Below are 20896 nucleotides of genomic sequence, written 5' to 3' on the forward strand. Positions count from 1 at the left end.
GTGTTCCTAGCTCAGGGGTGATACGCCTCCCTCTTGGGGATCGTTTTGGCCATCTATCTGTGGCAAGTTTATGATATATCTGTAAAAGAGCTGTTCTGTTTGTCATCTAAAGTAACCCATGCTTTTCCATCTGTACAGGTTTAGGTTACTATTCAGTTTTTTTTTTTATTATTAATTTTGCTTCTCCTTTTGTTCATCATGAAGCTAATTACATGTTTGTATCTTCTAAGACTGAACAAAACGGTCAGTTTCTGATGGTGAGTCACAGGTAATCCTGTCTTATTGCCATGAACAATTCACTGCCAGTCACACCTGCGCCTCTTCGGTGTCATCATTTATTTTTAGACAGTAGCGAATCAGCAACCTCACTAAATAGAGAGATCTGATTTTCAAAACACTGGAAAACAATATGCGTCAACGGTAACATTGCTTAAAAGCGGAAACTGACAGTACCATTTTCTCTACATGCAGAAAATAAACAAATCCGGGTTTAATTCAAAGGATTTCCATCACAAAGGACATAAGAAAACAACTCAAAGCAAGAAGATAATTGAAATACTGAATAAATTACAGTGGCAGCATGATTTTGCATTGCTGAATGAAATAAAAAGAAACACGAAAGAGAGAGGAGAGAAATGGATGAACTGCAGGTTTAAGACCAAAAAAAAACACAAGTTAAAAGAACAGGAGAAGGCAATGGACAATAAGAGCAGCCTGGGCACACTTTACAATTAATACTATTGCAATGGTAAAGATAGGCCAGTTAGAAACATAAATTCAACTGGGATCCTTAAACAGGACATGAAGACATTTACTGGAATGAATTAGCATGAGTGAAGACTTTGGTATCAAGAAACCTTGCAGTCGCTGCCACTCACAGGGGAAAACATTCCCTATCTGGCCATAGCAGTTTATTTTAAGCCAATGTCACATTACGCGACTTCTAGTGGAGGGATATGTCAGATTATTTGACTGCTTTCACTGATCTCGTCACCACAGTATGTCAATTTACAAGACTGAAAATCACTGGCCATGTCATTTACCAACTTTGTGTGCTCACCTCGTTTTGTGACAGCCAATAACATTCTACCTGATGAAGTGGGTGCTGTACGAAGGGTTAACATGTTAACAGGTACGGCAAATTTAGCCGCAATCTCATCCCTTTTTTTCTTTTTTCCATTCTGTTTTACTAAGTAAAACATGAGACATCAGAAAGACAAGCCTCTCATCTGTTCAAAACACGTGTTTTCCTTATTTTCCGTCACTATGTTCTATACATTGTAATTCTGCATAAGCATGCATTGGTTGTCAGCTCTCATGCACAAAGAGCCAGCCCCTACGGCTAAAGTTTGATCTTATCGGAGCGAGTCACTGACTAGTTGGAGTGAGTTTTTGGGTATATCACATTAAGCAACTGACTTCACAGGAACAAACCGCTGTCTGCCTCTGACTCTTTAAGATTATGTAAATCAAGGCCATGAGTGAAAAATGCCGGCAAAGTCTCATAATGTGACATGAACTTTAGATGTATGGACCGCACGGTGGTAGCGCTGCTGCCTCGTAATAAGGAGACCGGGGTCTCAGCCTGGGTCCTCTCTGTGTGGAGTTTGCTTGTTCTCATGTCTGCATGGGTTTCCTCCAGCTGCTCCTGTTTCTTCCCACAGTTAAAAGAGATGCAGGTTGGGTGAATTGGTGACACTAAATTGGCCCTCTGTGTGTGTGTGTGTGTGTGAGTGTGAGTGTGTAGACGGCTTGTCCACAGTTTGCTGCTGCCTTGTGCCCTATGTGAGCTGGGATAGGCTCCAGCACCCCCACAACCCTGTTTAGGACAAAGCAGGTTAGAAAACAACTGACTGACTTTAGGTGTAAATCTAAAGTGGCTTACAGTTTTACCATACAATATCCAAATTTATATTTCAGCTGAACTACTGGAAACTGCATGAAGAATGGGACAATGTGGTGTAGAATAATCAGGATGATACAAGATAAAAGTTTGGGGAGCACATCCAATTCCCATCTATTACATATTTGCAAACTGGGGTTCTGGGTATAAAGATATAATTCTTAATTAATGTTCTTATTCCACTTTCACTATACCTTCTTCATTTTTCTATGGGGTTAGCCCTCTTTACCTCCCAGGGCATCACGCATTGATTATTAATGGCACACTGGCAGGCAGAGCTAGGTGCTTGTTGCTTACAGTATATGAAATGTGTGTAGACATTCGATCACTAAAGAGGAAAGGGAGAAAAAAGGTGGGAAATGAAATGTGATGACCTGCCGAGTGCTACTGTGATGTCAAACTAGTGTGAAAAATGATCTATCTATCTATCTATCTATCTATCTATCTATCTATCTATCTATCTATCTATCTATCTATCTATCTATCTATCTATCTATCTATCTATCTATCTATCTATCTATCTATCTATCTATCTATCTATCTATCTATCTATCTATTGTCACAGTAAGACACAGGACACATCAAAGGTAATATCCCTGGCTGCAAAATGGGTAATTTTGATGTGTTGTGAATGGTACTACTTCCAAAACAAAACTGATTTTATAGTGAGAACATGGTGTCTTTAAAGGCCAGTACAGGGAGTGACATCATCGGGACTGGGACCAGAAATGCCGTCCTCAATAGCGGCAGAACCGGAAAGTGACATCTTTAATGGCACTAGAAACCTAGCAGGATTTCCCATGGATGGTCTACAGAGAACAGAGAGAGAGTCAGTGCAGCTCGCTACCCCCCTGGTTTGGTGTGGTACTTCTATTATTCAGACCCTCCAGCTGCCTCCCAATCATACATGTCTATCTATCTATCTATCTATCTATCTATCTATCTATCTATCTATCTATCTATCTATCTATCTATCTATCTATCTATCTATCTATCTATCTATCTATCTATCATGCTCTGTAGGTTTGTAGGCGTGCGTGGCAGAGTACCTCCAGAGTGTTGATGGGGTAAAGGACTGTGTTTTCACATGCAGACGTGAGGTTCAGTGAATTTCCTCATTGGCACTCTGGGAGCTGTAGTCAGTTTCAGCACATCTGCATCCCTAATAGCTTTAAAAGGAGCCTGAGCATCAAGCAGGCTGACAATAGAGACAGAGAGAAGAAAAGAACGAGAAGCATGGAGGTTGGGATGTAAATGAAAGTGAAAGTAATGGCAGAATTATGGTGGAGCTGGTGCTGATGATGATAGGAAGCAGCCGGTCAAGAGCAATCCCAAGATAAGTGTGCAGCCAGTGCTTGAGGGACAGGAGTCACTCCAGCTACCGTTCTGGACGTCTCTCAACTGAAGGCCGAAAATCAGAGGTGGAAGACGGGGCCAAGGGTTAAAGGGTTGACTACACCTCTTGGTTGACATCTTCTCGTGTTGAAGAGGCTCTAAAGGGTAAGCATAGGAGACTTATTAAGGAAGCATCGTTGTATGGGTTTGTTTTAAAAGAATACATTCTGTTTGGGATTTTAACCTCCTTTTTATGATTGAAATATTTATGGATTTATTTATTTCTGTAATTTTTGACTCCCATTATCATACCTGTTTTTATTGGAACTATTTACTTATTTATCTGCACTGCACTTTGGGTCTTGGAACCCATTGAAAGCATTTTACACCATATCTTGCTCATTATGTGTCCTCCCTCATTGCACTGGCTCATCCTGGTCATGACTATGAATGGTTCTGGGTGCAAGGACATTATAGGAGCTGAGCTGGAACCAACCTAAACTGTCACAAAGAAAAGTTCAAATACAGGTCCAACTCCACTGAAATTAACACACTATAGAACTGCCAACTGAGCAGATTTTGAACTCTACACGGAAAGGAACCCCAACATGTGAGAAATGTGAGCATACAAATACAGCACAGTGTAGATGGAATCCTGCATGAGGCTAAGAATTTGGACTTGAGTAAGCCACTTAACCTACCAAAATGTGTGTTGTGATTGTATTTGTAAAACAATGTTGGATGCAGTTAATTAAACAAAACAGATGTACCCTACATTACATTACTACTGTGCATACAGAATTTATGTTAGCGCTAAATACATGAAAGTGGCACAAAGGATGTTACAAGATGGTGCATCCACAGCAGAACATCTCATGGGCCTCATGGACCTGTTTAGTCTCCTAAGATACCAATTGTTATTGAAGGATATCAAGGCTCTTTTCCCCCCCTTTTCTTCTTGTAGCTCTGTATTTTTTCACCTGTATCTTTAAGGAATGTTCACTAACTTCGATCCAACACTTTACACTCATTTATATTAAATTACATCGTCAAAGTGTTTGTTCCATTTTGATGGTCCATGTTTTTTTTCTTTCCTCTCAGTATTTTCATTTTCTTTTGTGTTTTGTCAGCTGTTGATTTCACAGATGTAATCTTCATCCCTAAATTTAGATAGCCACATTTAATAGACAATATTTCCATGCAAGTCTTGTGGTGCTTTTTCGATGTAAAGCTTTTCATTGCTATAAAATGTCACTATCTGTTTATAGTTTAAATGATCAATTTACATAAAAAATGTGAGTATAAGCCATCTGGCAATAACTGTAGCACTCAGGCCGCCTGCATTCCCCTGAGAGATACATTTCAGCAGCAGCTCACTCGGTAATCATGCTTTTCAAGTAAACGCATCCTGCGGTGGATTCATCATCTGTCCAGGTGGTTAAAACTTGCACCTATTGCTGCTGGGTTTGACTTCAGCTTGTTGAAAAATGTATCAGTGTAAGCAGTTTGGAAAATGAGTGAATGAATGAAGAATTCAAATCATGTCCAACTTTCCCTACATATTGATTACTGGTGCCTCCATGTTGCAACAGATAAGTCAACGGCCTGACTTTAACAGTCTAAGCATAGATAATGGCAAAATAAAAGAAGCAATGAAGGATTCATGCTCTGTTGAAAGCAAGTGCAGCTACAAAGGTTTAATCATTGACATTAAATAATTATTATCCCATCATGCTTAATTGAAATACTGAGCAGACCCAGTTCCTCTTTATGGCTCAAAAAAGAGGTGTCAGCAACTTTGCGAGATGGCTAATGGTCAGAGTGCACTGGACAGGAATTTCAGCGATGTAGACTACTCAACATCGAGAATTATCACAAAGGACACTCATTAGATTGATGCTGGCTTGGAAGTCAATTCCACAAACATCAGCATCTTTAATTGTAAAAGTACAAAACATGACGGCCATAGTATAAAATATGAGTGTGCTATCTGAACTAGACATGAAGATTTTTGAGAAGGACCAGAAGAGAAAATGTAGTCAGGGATGAGCAGTTTGTTAATCAGAAGACAAATCAAAATGAGCAAAACCGAAATTGTAGTCCAAAATCAGAAAGAGGTCTTTTTAAGCCAGTAAATTCAAAGAAATAATTGTCAAAGAGTTCACAGGTTTGTATCCAATCCCAGGTAAATTAAAATTTAAAAAAGCCATCTTTAAATAGTCATGTCAATGATGTTGTTTTGGCGGTGTTCTAGTGAATTGTGGGAAACATTGCCTGGGTAACTAAATTAGCAGTGCTTGTTACCCATAAAAAATGACATTAAGGGAAAACATAAAAGATAATTAACTTTTTAATAAATCCTTTACTAAAACTGGGTTTAAAAACCCAGAAAAAGACACCAAGAAAACCACGATCACTTTAAAAAGTACACAAATAAATTAAAGAAGAATAGAGAGGGTAACAATATAGAATATGTGTTGTGATATAGTGATACATGCATGGCAAAAGTGTTTATGTCCTACTAAAAGTCCCAAAAAGTAGGCCAGGACCTTCACAGATCTGCTCAGATAAGGAGCCAGTCTCCTACCACTACTACTATCAGAAGGCTTCATCCTGCTCAGGCCCAAAACGGGGAATTAGTTTTTAAAAGTTCAAAAAGTAAAGAAAGACCCAAAATATATATAAAAAAACTGTAAAACTCTGGCTTGTTGAGACAACCAAAACAAAGGTATTTTTATATAGAATTTATTAAGCAGAGGCCAGATGACAAGAACAAAGAAACCTACGAGTGCAGGTTGCCACTATCTTGGATTTTTTTTGAATTACCAGAACATATCAGGTCATAAGATTTCGATCAAGACCAGGATCAAGGTTGCAGGGCCAGATTAAGACCTTTAGAGGCCCTAAACACTTAAAGGATTTTGGTGCCCCCATATATATGAGCTGCATTCACTCTCAGCGGACAACTGAATGGCATATCCAACATAAGCAAGACAAGAACGATCACATGAGCATTGGTGGAAGTTGCCAGATTTTAATTTGGTTATTTTCAAGAGTAATACATATCATTAACCTTTATTATTACTATAATAAATTATATACTGTATATGTAATTTCTTCATTTAATGTAGGAGCCCTCTTTTGTGGAATGGTTCAGCTGCACCTTTTGCAGTTTTGCACCATATGATCTGTGGTAAATCCGCCAATGGAAAATTTTCTGTGGTGCCCCCCTTCCCTTGATGCCCTAAGTAAGTGCATATTTTTATATAATTACAGTCCCCATTGGAGACATGTGCCTAGCACTTTAGAAATAATCCACAATGACTCTGATCTATGCAATTTAAAATTCTGATCTCTAATCTTTTACCCTGCAATTCCCTTTGACACCCCCGACCCACTACAGTATTAAGCCTGTGATGGCCTATTCATGCCCCATCCTGGTGTGATAGTAGCAAAGTGAAGTGAGTAGGATGACTGTCCATCTTAGCGACACAACACTGTGCAACAGTCTGCAGATCCATTCATTCCTGGCTGCTATCACAAATTGAATTGGGGCGGGGTTCTGTTGATCAAGCAATCAATAAAACATAAAGGGGCTATTATAATAAGCACACCTCTATTAAGTGATTTAGAAGATTACAGAGCTTTCTTGTGAGTTCCTGGAACATACAGCAATAATGGGTTACATAACAGATTTCTTCACCTTATTACACTGTAGTTTCCAATTTTACATTTTGTTTTCCAGCTGTCAGCTGCTCTTTGGCATGAAACATGATAGCTAAGTAAATGAAAAGTAACTGGCATTTCTGCAACTCCCACCTTTTTGTACAGTTTGCTGGCAGGTTTACTATTAACTGCTTTAACTGAGGCCATAAATCACTGGGCTTCAGAAGCCAAGCCAGGGCACTTGTGCCTTTAATATCTTAAACTGAAGGACAAGATGGTATAAGGAAGCAGGATAAAATCCTGGGAATATTGAATATTGGTGGTAACTCTGGCCAACTCTTGACCTGCTGCATGATTTCATTTACAGCCCAGTTCACTTTTTATTTTTTCATAACCTTCCTGTGAATCACTTCTTCCTCTCGCTGTGCCATCAGAATCAGCATTTGATTGTCAGGAATGGGCTGGACCATCACCTCTATGGCTTTCGTTTAGCTGCCTTTTGCCATAGGATCCTCTCTTTGGTCAACATTTGATGTGGAGCAATAATGTGATGAAGATCCTCAGGATGTAAGGGGATTTGCTTGAAGATTTTCATTCTTATTTCTGCAACGGCCACTGCCTACAGCCCCCTTGTTTAGCAGTTTGTGCTTTTGCTTTTTGGAATTGTATTTCAGCCATGCTTAAGTTTATTTTTTTATTTATTTATTAATTTCTTGTTTATCCTCTTTAATAAAATCCCTTTGTGCATCCAGGTGTCCGTGTGTGTGTGTCTTCTGGTGAAGTGCGCATGCGCGGGGCTTCTGGTAAAGTGCGCATGCGCGGGGCACGGTGCGGCGCGTGATATTACTGTCAGAGAAAGTTAGAGGCGTTTTACGGAAATACAAACCAGTATTACTGCGAGAGGAAATTAAAGGTACACAATACAGTGACGCATATTACAGCCACATACAAGCCAGTATTACTGTCAGAGGAAATTAAAGGCATATTACCGACGTGCATGCCTGTATTACCACCAGAGAAAATTAAAGGTATATTACGGATGTACAAGCCAGCGGACGTACAAGACAGTATTACTGTCACAGAAAATTAAAGACACACAATACACGGTGGCAGCCCATGAAGAACGGTCAGCTCAGCAAGTAAACATCAGCAAAAGAAAGGCCGAAAGAAAGAAAAATACGACCAACAAAAAGAATGAGGTCAAAGTCCCTTGCCATTTAATATAGACTGTTCCTACTAATGTTTATGCACTACTGTTCTAGCGCCCGTTATTGTAACGGGCTAAATGACTAGTTTAATATAATTTTCTAAATTGTGTTTTTTGCTTTCATTTTTATCATTGTGCAACATTATGATTTTTCTTGATATTGTGTTTATTGAATACTAGCTGTGTTAAATGGCTTTGCCTGGGAAATTTCACAAGACAGTGGGCCTTGGTTATAATGCCATCAGGTAATCCGATGTATCAGAAATACTACACAACTAAGCATTTTTCTGTAGAAAATATTTGTACTTTTTTTAGGCTAGTATTATTGGCAGGCAGTGTGGTGTAGTGTACATAGGACTTCAAACCCTGAGTATGTGGGTTCAAATCCTGCTACTAACACTGAGCATGTCACTTCACCTGCAGGTGCTCCAAATGGAAAAACAAGGGAAATATCACCAATTGTATCTCAAATGTATTAAGTCACCTTGGATAAAGGTATCAGCCAAAAATAAGTAATAGTCAATTATTAGGTCACTGGAGCTACTTACTCTTGAACATGCTATATACAATTGCACAGGAGTCCAACATTTCTGCTGTAGATCAATTCCTGTTTTTTCTAGTGACTTGGCTTTGTTTGGTAGTTATTGCAAAACACAATTTTACAGGAAAGAGTGTTCTTTTAAATTGAAGCAGGTAATCAGTAGGAATAATGTAAAATGTAGGTATATATTATGTTATGTGGGCGACATGGTGGCGCAGTGGGTAAGGTTTGTCTCCTGCCTTGAGCCCTGTGTTGGCTGGGATTGGCTCCAGCAGACCCCCGTGACCCTGTAGTTAGGATATAGCGGGTTGGATAATGGATGGATGGATTATGTTATGTTATATGCTTATACAGGTTTATGATTTTCAGTTGTTTACATCATTCACTCAAGTGTTTCTTTTTGTGTTTTTGCCAGTTGTACGCTTAAGGTTGTATTTTTTTTGCCATACCCATAGGCAGACAATAAGGTGCTAACACATGATATTTTATTTTAATTTATTTCAAACAGTAATGATATTTACAGGTTGCCAATGAAATGAAATGAATTGAATGGTCCTTTTTCTGGCATGTACACGTAAAGAATTTTGGAGATGTGCAGGTAAATGTAAAGGACAGGTCCCCTTTCATATTGTGTAGGTGATAATGTATATTGCAATGGTTTATCTTATGGGGGACCCTGAAAAGTTTAAACCTCGACCTTCTGTCCTCCTTGACTTGGCTCAGTGGATGCTACTTCCACCTTTTTCCTTCTCCTTACAATACAATACAATACAATACAATTTATTTTTGTATAGCCCAAAATCACACAAGAAGTTCCGCAATGGGCTTTAACAGGCCCTGTCTCTTGACAGCCCCCCAGCCTTGACTCTCTAAGAAGACAAGGAAAAACTCCCAAAAAAATGGAAGAAACCTTGGGAAAGGCAGTTCAAAAAGAGACCCCTTTCCAGGTAGGTTGGACATGCAGTGGGTGTCAAAAAGAACAGGGTCAATACAATACAATACACAGAACAGAACACAAGTAATCCTCAATACAATATAAAAATAAAAATTTTACAGGTACAGAGCAGAATTTAACAGTAGATGATATCACATAATAGGATTTGGATTTGTTTAGGGTCCTGGAGACCTCAGCCATCAAGCTGCCTCCCCCGTTTGGCCATTCCACAGCTGAACAGCACTGGGCCAGCCAATCCAATGAAAGGACCCCTCTACCCCACGATTCCTGCGATCCTCCATCAGGAATGACTTTACCTTAGGCAGGCAAAACAACTTGGCAGGTGGGCCATGGCACCAAGTGCCACATTTGAGTACCGAGACGAGAAACAGAATAGGTGAGGGTTAGTAACAAATTATAACTATCATGTTACTGATGTTTTAGTGTTAATGACTAACAACAGAGATGCAGTCTGCACAGTTAATAAGCAGCGCTAGTCAGGATATGCTAAACTGAAGTAGTGAGTCTTCAGCCAGGATATATAAGCTGAGACCGAAGGGGCATCTCTTATAGTAGCAGGCAGACCATTCCACAGTTTAGGGGCCCTGTAACTAAAAGCTCGACCTCCCACTGTTATTTTATTAATCCTTAGAATCATAAGCAGACCGGCATCTTGAGATCTTAATGTGCGCTCTGGTTTGTAAGACATGATAAGTTCAGACAAGTAAGCCAGACTTTGGCCATTTAATGCTTTATATGTTAAAAGGAGGATTTTGAAATCTGCCCTAAACTTAACCGGGAACCAGTGTAAGGATTTAAGAACTGGAGTTGTGTGTTCGTATTTTCTTGTTCTTGCAATAATTCTTGCCGCAGCATTTTGGATTAACTGGAGGCTGTATAAAGAACAATTTGAACATCCAGTGAACATCGTATTGCAGTAGTCAATCCTACTAGAGATAAATGCATGAATTAATTTCTCAGAATCCTGTTTATTTAGAAAGTGCCTTAATTTCCCCAAATTTTTAAGATGGAAGAAACATAATTTGGACAACTTTGTAATATGCGCTTTAAATGACATGCTAGAGTCAAAGATAACTCCTTGATTGCGGGCTGATTCAGTAAAATTAATGGTGATTCCAACTGAGTTAAATGATGACAAAATATTGTTGTGATCAGCGTTATTCCCTCCAACAATTAACGTCTCTGTTTTATCTGTGTTTAAAGACAAGTAGTTCTCATCCATCTACTCCTTTAATTCACTAACACAACTAATTCAAGACAACATCGGAAAAACTTCATTTGATCTAAATGAAATGTATAACTGGGTGTCATCTGCATACGAGTGAAAATTAACATTATGTTTTCTAATGATAGATCCCAGTGGAAGCAATTAAAGTGAAAACAGTAAAGGTCCCAGTACTGAGCCCTGTGGCAAAGCAATACCAACTCTCACAGCCACAGCATCTGGCACCAACACTTCAGCCTTATAGCGCTTGCTAATCATTAAGGACAGGGTGGGGGTCCCCTCCTTTCAAAACCTTTTCTTTTCCATTCCATATATCTTTGCGCATGGCAAACATGATTTTGTCTGTTTTTTTTTCCTCTCCACAAAAACAGTTTTTCTTCAGCTTTTTGTCCATGCTATTGCTAGTGCTACTGTCATTCGCTTCTGCTGCATCCTTTATTTGCATGAAGCTCTGTGTCAGCATCAAGCAGAGCATGTATGTTAACATAATATTAACAAATATTAACAAATAAAAAAATATTATTGGCAAATTAAAAAAGAGTGACAGCTAATTTTCTTTTTCTATAATGTCAAATTTCAATCAAATTTTTGAGATTTGGGAGTATTTACAGTAGCTTTTCTATTATGGAACCTAGACACAGGAGATGCACAAAGTAGTGTGTTTCTTCATGCTGGACCCAAGCCCAGATAAATGGTGAAGGTTATGTCAAGAAGGTGTTAAAATTTTGCCAGATCAATATGCAGATAACAATACTGATTTTCATACCGGATCGGTCGAGGCCCAGGTTAACCACCGCCACCAGTACTGTTAGCCAACAGGATGCTGGTGGAAATAGGGCCACTGTTGGCCAAAGAAGGAGCAGAAGAGGGGTATGGCGTGTCCGGAGGCAGGTGGATAAAAGGAAGGTAAAGAGAATGGAAGTGAGGGTAGGAACTTTGAATGATGGCAGTATAACTGGTAAAGGGAGAGAGTTAGCTGATAATGATGGAGAGAAAGAAGGTTGATATATTGTGCATGCAAAAGACTAAATGGAAGGGGGGTAAGGTCAGGTGTATTGGAGTCTGGTTCAAATTGTTCTACCATGGTGTGGATAGGAGGAGAATTAGGATAGGAGTTATCCTGAAGGAAGTGAAGTTTCCTCCCACAGTCCAAAGACATGCAGGTTAGGTGGATTGGCGATCCTAAACTGGCCCTTGTGTGTGCTTGGTGTGTGGGTGTGTTTGTGTGTGTCCTGCGGTGGGTTGGCACCCTGCCCGGGATTGGTTCCTGCCTTGTGCCCTGTGTTGGCTGGGATTGGCTCCAGCAGACCTCCGTGACCCTGTGTTCGGATTCAGCGGGTTGGAAAATAGATGGATGGATGGTTATCCTGAAGGAACAGTATGTCAAGAGTGTTTTGGAGGTGAAAAGAGTATCCGACAGAGTGATGATTATGAAGCTGGATATTAAAGGAGTGGAGAAGGATGTTGTTAGTGCATATGCCCCGCAAGTTGGGTATGTGATGGATGAGAAAGAAGATTTCTGGAGTGAGTTGGATGAAGTGGTAGAGAGTGTACCCAAGGGAGAGAGGGTGGTGATGGGAGCAGATTTGAAATGGACATGTTATTGAAGGGAACAGAGGACATGAGAAGGTGATGGGAAGGAATGGTGTCAATGAGAGGAATGCAGAAGGTCAGATGGTAGTAGATTTTGTGAAAAGGATGGACATGGCTGTGGTGAATACGTATTTTAAGAATAGGGAGGAACACAGGGTGAAGTACAAGAATGGAGGAAGATACACACAGGTAGATTATATATTATGCAGTAGGGTCAGTCTGAAGGAGATTGGAGACTGCAAAGTGGTGGCAGGGGAAAGTGCAGTTAAGCAGCATAGGATGGTGGTCTGTAGGATGATGTTAGATATGAAGAAGAGGAGGAGAGTGAGGGCAGAGCAAAGGATCAAATGGTGGAAGTTGAAAAAAGGAAGACTGTAAGGTTGAGTTCAGGGAAGAGTTAAGACAGGCACTAGGTGGCAGTGAAGAGTTACCAGATAGCTGGGCAACTACAGCAGAAGTAGAAAGGTTGACAGCTGGAAGGGTGCTTGGTGTGACGTCCAGACAGTGGAAGGAGGATAAGGAAACCTGGTGGTGGAATGGGGAAGTACAGGAGAGTATACAGAGGAAGAGGTTTTTGAAGAAGTCGGATAGTCCGAGAGATGCAGAAAGTAGACAAGGAGATAAGGTGTAAGGTGAAGCAAGAGGTGGCGAAGGTTTAAAAAAAGGCATATGTTTAGTTGTTTGAGAGGCTGGACACTAAGGAGGGAGAAGAGGACCTGTACTGATTGGCTAGACAGAGGGACCGAGCTGGGAAAGATGTGCAGCAGGTTAGGGTGATAAAGGATAAAGATGGAAGCCAGAAGGAGTTGCATTGTGTATTTGTGTGCTTTGAGAAAGCATCTGACAGGGTGCCTTCAGAGAAGTTGTGATACTGTATGAGGAAGTATGTGAGAGTGGTATAGGATATCTACAAGGTAAGAGTGACAATGGTGAAGTCTGCGGTAGGAGTGATGGATGCATATAAGGTATAGGTGGGATTACATCAAGGATCAACTTTGAGTCTTTTCTTATTTTCAATGGTGATGGACAGGTTGACAGATGATGTTCGACAGAAGTCCCCTTGGACTATGATGTTTGCAGATGACATTGTGATCTGTAGTTAAGAGTCGGGAGCAGTTTGAGGAGTCTCTGGAGGGGTGGAGATATTCTCTAGAGAGGAGAGGAATGAAGGTCAGTAGGAACAAGACAGAATACATGTGTGTGAAAGAGAGGGAGGTCAGGGGAATGGTGAGGATGCAGGGAGTAGAGTTGGTGAAGGTGGATGAGTTTAAATACTTGGGATCAACAGTACAGAGTAATGGGGACTGTGGAAGAGAGGTGAAGAAAAGAGTGCAGATATGGTGGAGTGGGTGAAGAACAGTGTCAGGAGTGATTTGTGACAGATGGGTACTGCTAAGAGTGAAAGTGAAGGTCTACAAGATAGTAGAGTGACCAACTATGTTATATGGGTTGGAGACAGTGGCACTGACCAAAAAATAGGAGAAAAAGCTGGAGGTGGCAGAGTTAAAAATGTTAAGATTTGCACTGGGTGTGACAAAGATGGACAGGATTAATTTCTTGAGATATAAAAAAACTGTGTTTTGATGTCTTTTGGTACCAGAGGTTTATGGCTTCCCTTGCAACAAAATCAAACTGCAACTTCCTTTAGCATAGCTCAAACCCAAAAAAAAATTAAAGGAAAGGACTTTATTAGGCAAAAAAATTGATTAATTAACATACTTTATTGCAAACATTTCCAGCAGTTAACTTTTTAACTTAGATTTTTTATTTGCTATCTTTAGTGTTTTGGCATTGTTTTGATTTTCTGTTTCGTGACCTTTCTGCTTCCTTTTGGATTTTGTTTTTGAACGTGTCCTTTTGTATTCATCATTATTTCTGTTTTGTTATGTTTGAACCTGCTCATTGAATTTTACATTTGTTTAAGTGCAATTTTTGTTATTTTTACACTATGCCTTTTTCTTCTATGGTTTGCCCAGGTCTTCATTGGAACTTTGGTGCACACAATTACAGTGTGGCATGTTCAGCTGTATTCTTCTAGCCTGCTTTTGCCTCCTGATAAGCTCTGGGGTCCTCATCCTGGCCTTCCTATGTCTTGGGGTGCCACAATAAAGAACATGTCTGAAATTGATGCAGCTACTCGAAATAAAGCACTCAACATTTGTGTCCTCGGTCCAGTTGATGAACATCAATTTGGAAATACAGAGAGCGTTCTTCTGTCTTAATGTAAGTAGATTTGTAGTCTTGTATAAAGATATACCTCTGTAGCCACAGAAGACACATGACAAAAACTCCACACTTGATACATGTCTAAATACTCAGTGAACTAGTTACTGTATGCACCCTACCCGGGATTGATTCCTGCCTTGTGCCCTGTGTTGGCTGGGACTGGCTCCAGCAGACCCCCGTGACCCTGTGTTCGGATTCAGCAGGTTGGAAAATGGATGGATGGATGGATAGTTACTGTATGTTCAGCTTCACCAGCTTCTATTACTTTACAAAAGAATCAAACCAGAGGGAAACATCTAAACAATCAGGTTTCAGATCCTGTTGATTTTTCCCATTTGTTTTCTCAGTTGCGTTCGCATATAATTTGAGCAGCACCTACTGCTATAGTCATGTCTGTCATGTTTGTCTGTCTGCATGAAACCATGGATTGATTTGTTGAAACTTGGCACACTCATTCCTCCAGGAAATTTGTTGAGATTTTCATTTTTGTTGAGATATCTTTAACAGACTGTTCTGTACCATATTCAAAAATTTAAAAATCTCCCATTGAAATGCCTGAGTGAATCTGTGACCTCATCTCTCTTAAAGCAGCAAAACATTCTGTGTAACGTAAACTACAAATAAATTTACTGTTTGAATTTTACTTTGACAGCAGTCACACCATCTTGTATATTTTGAAATTTTTTCTGTTTTACACGTCCAACAGCTGCTTGGATCCTCAATACAATGGTAGGAAAACAGCACATAAGAGCAAGCATCCTTCTCCTCATGCTTTAGGTAAGTAAACCATGAAAGTATAAAAAAGTCACTTCTCTAGAAATGATCAGAAAAGGAAAGCAATTATGTAAGCATATATAAGACTACTAGCTGTGTAAACCCATGCTGTAAAAAGCACGGGGTCCTAGAAATTATTGAAATCATCAGAAAAAAAAATCGAAATGTAGAGATGTCAGGTAATTGAATTGACTCTGGGCATCTCTCTCCTAGGAGGTTTTGTGTTGCCGATGTGCTCGCATAGTTTGTGCCATAGCGGCTAAATGACCGTCTTTCTTCTGAGGTTTCGTTTTGTCGACGTGCTCACCTCGCTTGTGTATTAGCGTGGGAGGAAAAGTAAAAGGGATACCGTTTTGCAGATGTGCTCGCCATGCTTCTGTAATAGCGGATAAGCAAGTGGCTCTCTCTTCAGATGTTTCATTTTGCCAGTGTGCTGGCCTTGCTTGCCCTTACCCCGACTTCACCTCTCACTTCCGGGCCGGACAGACTCAAACACTTCCATGCGTAGACGTTTATATATAAGATATATATATAAGACTGAATTGACTAACTAACATTCTCTGTAGATTAGATTTTATTGTAAAGAATGGAGTTTATCAACCTAAAGCTAAATGGACTTTGAACTAGTTAATTATACAGAAAAGTTGGAAAGGTCCCCCACTAACACACATCAATCGATGGCATTTTCACAGCACTTGAATTGGAATCTGCTGTGAATAAAAGCCTTTGAGCCTCCACAAGCCTATTTAGGGTTATGTTTTTAACCATTGTAAAGTACCGTTAAAAGACACATATTTAATGCAGTCTTCTAACACATGTAATTGCATTATATTATCACTGTTACTTTTGAATATGAGTCATTGTTACAAAAATATTTAATAAACAAATATGTGATAACTGACTCTTGGATGAGGACTCAGAACGCGCCTGAATGTTATGCATAAATTTTCTAACTTGTTCTAAGCTTGATATTCTGAATAGAGTGCACTAGCATTTGCATTATTCACAGTTGTTATTCTTCTTGTTCATTCCTGGAGCTGCTTAGCCAATTATCATTTATATTTGGGCTCTGCCTGCAGTTTAATGTGGCAGGATGCCTCTTGGCATGCCAAAACAAAGCACAGTTAGATAGCCTGGGGGTATTCCAGTAAGACTGTACACTTGTCTCTCAGCCATGATACAGACACTACTAGAATAAACAGGACAGGCCACAAACGCAGAATGCAAAAGGGCAAAAAAATACGCAACCATCTGCCCTAACAGACGTTGTTAAAAGAATCCTCTCCAGTGTCTTTTTTTTTTTTTTTTTTTTAATTTTTATTGATTTTATTGAAATCATACAACATTCCATACAAATACATCAATTTTACAAGAATAGGATTGAAAACAGATCAACCCCCACCCCTGAGAAAGAGAGCATGGCCAGCAGAATAAAATTTAAACCTAGTAAAAATAAGCAAATAGATAAATAAGTGAATATAGATAAATGGAGAAGAAAAAAAAGGGAGAGAATCTGCTTCTTCGGTGCTTTAAAAGCTTATTCTAAAATGTTAGAATCTTTTACATTTCTGTCAAATTTGCCATCTCTGTGCTTCTCTAATTTGTCCACCTACAAGACTGACTTTACCCTCATTCACAAACCTGCCTAAAAGAGCAACACATAATGACATGCCAGGACCACACCTAATAGATGGCCCTCTTATGTCATCAGCAGCTTTTTTTTTTAGTATTATATCACCAGAGTACAACGAGCATATTATGAGACTCAGATTATGGAACTCCCTGGGTGCCTTGTCTGTTGTCTCAGTGTATGCTCCAACCGGGGTGAGTGACGTCTCGGCGAGGGAGACATTTTATTTGCAGCTTTGCTCGGTGGTTGATGGGTGTCCACGAGGTGACACTCATCTGGTCATGGGTGACTTCAATGCATCCACTGGCACTGACAGGGCTGGATTTGAGGATTGTCTCGGTCCACATGGGTCTGGTGACCATGGTGAAAGTGGATCCATGTTCCTTGACTTTGCAAAAGGTCAGGGGCTATGAATCGCTGGATCCTTGTTCCAGCGCCCAGAACCGCATCATTGGACTTGGCACTCCAATACTGGTGGTGCGGTGAAGGAGATCGATCACATCCTCGTGGGCACACCCTGGAGGCTCTTGCAAAACTGCAGGGTCTACAGAAGTGCCCAGTTTGTGAATTCCGACTACAGACTTGTTGTTGCTACTCTTAGGATCCAGCTTAGGTCCAGTAGGTTACCACCTGCTAGGAAAATGAGCCTGGACTTGGCCAGACTCCAAGACCAGGCTGTTTCTAATCAGTTTGCATGCAGTTTGTGTGAGGAACTTGCAGATTTGGGTGCAACTGCCTATCCTAATGTGATGTGGGAGACCTTCCGTGACAAGACTCTGAAGGTTGCTGAGGGTTGTGTTGATGTTACTGATGTTCCCAGAAGGAGGTGTTTCATCTCGCAGGGCGCCCTGGATATCATCAAGAGGAGTCGCAGTGCACGGCTCAATGGCAACTCTGGTCTGTACTGGGAACTGAGAAGGACGGCTGCGAGGGCTCTGAGGGCAGATAAAGAGGCATTTGTTAGAGGAATCTGTGAGCAAGTGACACACCATCTGTGGTCTAGCGACCCACGTCCTGCTTACAGAGGAATCGAAGCATTACGCACATCTGAATCTTTTCCTTGGAGAGTCGCAGTCAGGGAGGCTGATAGAACGGTCCTTACAGATGACACTGCAGTTGTGACCCACTGGGCTAGCTACTTTGAGCAGTTATTCAAAGCTAATCCTCTGGCTAGGACATTGGATATCTTTGGGTCCACAGTCCTTGAGGCTGATCCTCCAATTAGCTGTGAACCACCCAATCTCACTAAGATTGCACAGGTGGTGAACCAGCTGAGGGGGGAAAAGGCTGCAGGGATCTGTGGTATCCGGGGTGAACTTCTCCAGGCTGGTGGTAACGCTGTCCTCTTGGCATTGCAAGCAATCTTTGCTTCCCTTTGGGAGACTGGCATCATCCCAACTGACTGGAAAACATGACTTGTCGTCCCTATCTGGAAAGGGAAGGGTGATCTCATGGAGCACAAAAGCGAATATCGGCAGAGTTTCTTTGCAGCCTTTGTCGATTTTTGTAAAGCATTCGACTCAGTTGATCGAGCTGCCCTGTGGGACATCCTGAGGGTTCGCGGGATCCCCTCGAGGTTGCTGGAAATCATGGCCGGCCTTTACACTGGTACTGTGAGTGTTGTGCAGAGTGGAAGCAGAACCTCTGCGTTTTTCCCAGTTGATGCTGGGGTTTGTCAGGGGTGTGTTCTTGCTCCTACTCTGTTCAATGCTTATATGGACAGGGTGTTGAGCGAGGTCATGGGGTCCAGTGGCTGTGGGGGTATCTGTTGGTGAAGAAAGATTCACGGATCTTTGCTGACGATGCTGTGATCTTTCCGGAGTCAATGGAGGCTTTGATCGGGGCACTCGAGAGATTGAGCGAGGAGTCTGAGTGTCTGTGCTTGTGAGTTTCCTGGATAAAAGCCAAGATCCAGGCCTTTAATGACCTCTTGGGCACAGCCATGAGCAGTGTGTCTGTCTGAGGAGAGAGTGTCGACCTTGTCGAGAGGTCTACTTACCTTGACAGTGACTTTCATGTCTCTGGTGATTCTTTCTATGAAGTCAGTAGACGGATTGGGAGAGCATGGGGGTTCATGAGGTCGTTGGAGAGTGGTGTGTGGTGCTCCCAATATCTATGCAAAAGGACAAAGGTCCAAGTCTTTAGAGTCCTGGTGCTTCCTGTCTTGCTATATGGTTGCGAGACATAGACTCTATCCAGTGACCTGAGACGAAGACTGGGCTCCTTTGTTACAGTGTCTTTCCAGAAAATCCTTGGGTGCCGTTGGCTTGACTTTGTGTCAAATGAGTAGTTGCTCATGGAGTCCCAAATGAGGCACATTACCTGCTTTGTGAGAGAGCGTCAGTTACGGCACTATGGCCATTTGGCATGTTTCCCCGAGGGTGATCCAGCTCGTAAGATCCTCATTGTTAGGGACCCGAGTGGCTGGACCAGGCCAAGGGGTCACCCACATAACACCTGGCTGCAGCAGATAGAAGGTCATTTCCGGATGGTGGGACTGGACCGCATGTCTGCCTGGGGGGTTGCCAAACGGGATCCCGAGCTGTTTTGTTGTGTAGTGGGTGCAGCAAGGCACTGTACCAGTGCATGCTCCCCAACTTGACTTGACTTGAGAGAACAACTACTCCAAATGTCTCTCCTTTGTAAATTTATAACTTTACTGATTTGCCACTGTGTTTCATCTCCTGAATCAAACCTGTGTATCTTATGGACTGATCATTGCATCTTTTTATTGGTCACACAATTATTACTACAAACTGAAAAAAAAATGGTCCAGGTGCAAACCCCTTTAGCTCTGAGGTGTAATTTTTGTGCATTTTATCCCAGAGATCTGTTGCATTTGGTATTCTATGCAGCATTTATGGTGTAAATTCAATGTATTTATAAACATAGATCCCATACTATATTGTTCATAGTGAAATATATTTTAAATTAAAATGTGACATGCAAATTAGGATGAATAAAATTTAACAGTATTAATAACTGATTATACACTAAAGGGATATCGGTAATAATAGAGTCAACCGGAAGTGGTTAAACAAGAATCCATACAATGACCATCCAGCACTTTTACAGCTAATAACCACAGAGGTAGACATAATACATCCAATAGCTGGGGTGACAGATTGGACATTCTGCTGATGCTGGTCCGCCTGCAGGCTTGACTGGACAAGACAAACTGCGAAAGTTCTGCATCAGCCACAGGCGGCTGTGTCTCCCAACTTCTGGTTTTATAATCCTTATGCCAGAAAGAAAATAACAGAAACTGCAAAAAAAGAAATTCACTCTGGTATAAAGTCAGTTACTTTTTTCCAGTATTTGTAATTGTACAAACACTGAAAACTTCCATTTAACATTATATAATTGAACAGTCAACTAGCCTTTATTCACATGACAGCATTTATAGCTAGTGAACCTCCTTCTTGAAAACGTGCAAAAATTAGTTGATTTTACATAACGTTTTGACATCACTCAAAGTATTTCCTGCACGTTTTCCTATTGATTATGATTTTTATTCATTTGTTGCTTTTCTAAAGTAGTGAAAGGCATCAACCTTCATACTGTGCACAAACTTATGGTCTCAAAACATTTTATTTCATTTTGCCTTGAGTATTTTCTCCTTTCTAAAACTTTATTATGGTTGGGAGTAAGGTGGTATGCAGCACTTTTCATTTTTTGTGCTTTATTTTTTAAGATGCACAGAAGTAAGGCTTGACCAGGTGATAAAAGAGTGGCCACATTAACCACTATTCATATGGGATGAATTGCAGTAGTAGTATAGTCATGTGTACAGAGTACAGTGCAATTATTCCACGCATGTTGTGTAACAATGTAAAGTCAA

The sequence above is a fragment of the Erpetoichthys calabaricus genome, chromosome 3 (genome assembly GCF_900747795.2).
Source record: "Erpetoichthys calabaricus chromosome 3, fErpCal1.3, whole genome shotgun sequence".
Taxonomy (NCBI): Eukaryota; Metazoa; Chordata; class Cladistia; order Polypteriformes; family Polypteridae; genus Erpetoichthys; species Erpetoichthys calabaricus.